This window comes from Macaca nemestrina, chromosome X, assembly GCF_043159975.1.
Source record: "Macaca nemestrina isolate mMacNem1 chromosome X, mMacNem.hap1, whole genome shotgun sequence".
Lineage (NCBI taxonomy): Eukaryota > Metazoa > Chordata > Mammalia > Primates > Cercopithecidae > Macaca > Macaca nemestrina.
The window spans coordinates 89060121-89063630 of record NC_092145.1 but is presented as its reverse complement, the minus strand read 5'-3'; the positions used below and the strand labels follow the sequence as shown (position 1 = coordinate 89063630).

At 51.8% G+C, this 3510-nt stretch overlaps 1 pseudogene; it reads right to left on the bottom strand.

The window, feature by feature from the left end:
* Positions 1–2017: 2017 nt before the first annotated feature.
* Positions 2018–3017, bottom strand: LOC105476695 (ataxin-7-like protein 3 pseudogene; annotated as a pseudogene).
* Positions 3018–3510: the final 493 nt, after the last annotated feature.

Here is a 3510-nt window from a genome sequence, read left to right as displayed (position 1 = left end):
GGTTTTTCCCTCAGGGTGCTGCAAAGCCCATCTCTTACCCAGTCTGGGCAGGGGGCTCTGCCCTGAGGGTGGGCCAAGGAACAACGGGAAAGTTTATATGGACAAACCGGTTCCCAAACTACTTCCCACTTCTCCCTCCTCTAACCAGAAGGGGGAAAAAGAGAAGAGAAAAGGATGTATTAGGGCCTGAGTTGTAACTGTCTTTCAGAAGGGACAGTGGCCCACAGCCTTCCTCCCTTCACCTTCCGCCTACTCCCAAGAATGCATCTGGAAGGAGCCTGGAGGCCTGGTGAGATTCTCCTCTATCTCTGGCCTCCCCTGGGAGGAAGAAGGCTATGGGGCCAAGAACAGAGGAGTCAAGGCCCCAGGATTTATTCTAACTCCTGCTAAAATCTGTTTTTTTTAAAATAATCACAATTTGTAGGTCAAAAACTAATTTGTAACCAGGCATCAGACAGAGTCAGAATCACCCTAGGGGGACAGTGGGGTTCCAAACAGGGTGCTGTAGCTCCATCTCTGTTGTTCCCTTAACCCCCTAGGGTCTCTAACCCAATCAGTCCAACCAATCCTGGGTACTAACTACCCAAATGTAGGATAGCTCCTCTTGGGAAGAGGGCAGGGGACATGTCCAGCAAGTGCCAGAGAACTTGGCTCAGGATCACCTCCACCCGTGTCAGTCAGCTCTGCTCTCAGCCCAGGTTGTGGTCCTCCAGCTTGGCTCCTGGGAGCAGTGGTGCCCGCATGGAGGGTGGATGGTACATCTCTTTAAGATGTAGACAAGGCAGGTGGGCACATTGGCATTTGACAGTCCCACAGAAGGGTAATTGATACCTCTTCCCCTCCACTGACAACGCAGAACACAGAAGCCACCCTTTCTTCCCACAGAAATCCTAGCAAAGGGGGAAGAGGCACAAGATACGATTTTCCTCAGAGTCCCAAACCACAAGTACAGAATAAATAACTTAAAAGCACTAAGGAAGGGAAATGGGGGGCTTTCGAGGCAGGAGCTCTGAGATAGGAAGAGAAGCCAGTCAAGGTGAAGGGGGGGTGGCGAGCAGCAGTTGGGAACTTGGGCTACCCTGGTAGGGCAGTGGGGCAGGGTGGGTAGGAAGAACACAGGGCCACCCCAGGAGATTGAGGCTGGGCCCCTTCCTGGGGCAGGGAATGAGGTAAGAAAACATTTCAAATAAAGCAGCACAGTTCCCTCGCACCTTGGGGCCCCACTCCTCACCAGACCTGGGTCAGGGAGGAGAGTCATGGGGAGTAATTCTGACACAGCTCCCTCTCCATACCCTCCCTTTCCCATTCCTTGAAGTTGTAGAGGCTGGAGGTCCTTTCTTGGCACCCAACAACAAAAGGACAGCTCCTGCTGCCAAGGAAGCCATTGGGGACTAAGGAGAAAGGGCTGTCCCTGTGAAGGGCAGGGAAGATGGCGGCAATTCTGGATGCCCACCTCAGCAGAGAGTACTCTGTTCCTGCCTACCCCTGGGACTGGGGACATTTGATAGGACCCTCCTCACAGACAGGACATGCCCATCCTTGCCCCTCAGCTCCAAGTACTGGACCCATTTACATTGCTGAGGACAATGAGGGCAGGCCCCCTTCAGGCTCAGCTTCCAACCCACAGCCTTCCAGACCACCACATTGCTCCTCAGCGGGCTTAGTCCAATTCCTACGGTGGGGGACAGGCAGTGCCCTGACACAGTGCCCAGTCAGGCCCCTGGCCTAGCTGGACATTCAGTAACTCACAGAATAAATAGAAAAACAGCCTCCCCACCAAACTTATGTCCAAGGCATAATATGTCCAGGTCTGAGTCATGCACGCCGAGGAGTTGTGCTCCATTGTAGAGGACCTTGACATCCCCCAGGGGCACATAATCAGATCCTCTGCCTGCCTGGCACACCGAGATTCCCAAGCCCCAACCCTCAGCAGCCATTCATTTTCCAGGCTATGGCACCTGGGTAGGGATCAGGAGAGAGGGTTCTGCTCAGCCAAAGGCTATCTTTTGCACTGAAGTCAGTTGATGTCATCATAGATGTTGGCCATCAGAGGTATCGGTAACTTTGGCTTCTTGTTGGAGCCCAGGTTGGAGGAAGTCCCTATCAGGCTCAGATGGGACTCCTTTTTCTACGTTTTCTGTGTCTCAGAGCTGTTGGTACCTAGACCTGATCCCTGATTTTCCCTTGTCTTGGGGGAGTCTGAATCAGAGGGTGAGAGATCAGAGAAGCAGTCGCACTTAAGCTGGCTGATCAGGGCCTGGCTGTCAGTCATATCAAAACTGTCATTATCCTGGGAACTCTCCACCTCTGGATGGACAGCTGAGGCCCTGAAGAAATACATCTGCAAGGTTCACCTCTGCTCATCTGTGTGCTGTGGGCAGTGCAGAGACTTTGTGCACATCTTCTTGGTATCTTCAGAAATCACCCTACATTGCATGCTTAGCAGGATATGAAACTCCTCTGGCCCCAGGTTTCATAGCTGATCCCAGTTGAGTTGTTATACTTAAAAAAAAATCAAATCACTAAGTTCCCCATTTTTGCATTTTAAAGACTCAGATCTTCGAGGGGAATCGGGGTTCTTGCCTGATTTTCTCTTTTCAGCTTTATTCTCTGAGCCATAGGATCAGTCGTTGTCATTGATGTCATCATTATCCTCTTGGTCACTCTCAGACTTGCCCATATTGTTGCTATTGGCAATCCGGTGGTTGGCGATTCGGCTGTTATTCCCACCCATTCCCAGGCACTTATCCAGATGGGGAGCAAAACGGGAGGCAGGAATGCTACAGTTGCAACCAGTGCAGACACACTCCTTGCTCTCCCACTGGTTGAAAACCAAAATCGTTCACGCTATCAGGGTCCATGTCATCCAGGAAGAAGTAGCCACACTTGGCAGCCTGATGTACCTCAAAGCAGAATCCCGAACAAGAATTCTAGACCAGGTCCGCTTATGTTTCCCTAGCTATGGCCTCTAGCTTGCTGTTATTCAGGCCAGACAAAGGCATTTCCTCCATTTTCATTTATAAACTCTTGTGGAGAGGAGGCTCTGACTGTTCATAGCACAGCAGGTGGGCGGGGGGTGGGGGGTGGAGAAGGAGGAATGGGGGAGTGGGGAGAAAGAGAGGGGTGGTCAGGCAGTCTCTCAGGGACGTATTCTCTGGGGGCGGCTTCTCCAGAACCCCATGTCCGTTGGTCCATTCTCACCTCTCCTTGGGGCCCAAGGCCCGGCCAGTGGTTGGGCCTCCTTCCTGCCTCACCGCCTCACCGGGCGGCCATGGCCTCTTCCCCTCCCTTCTTATCGAATCGCCGCCTCCTCCTCCTCACCTACCCTGCCCCAGCACAGTCCTCTGCGCCATCTTGGCTACACTTTAGAGTCACCTGGAAAACTTTAAAAGTTCAAATATCCAGATATTACCTCAGACAAATTAAATCGAAGTCTTTAGGAGTAGGTCCCAGATATCAGTATTTATTAGAGCTCTGTATTAGTCTGTTCTCATGCTGCTAATAAAGACA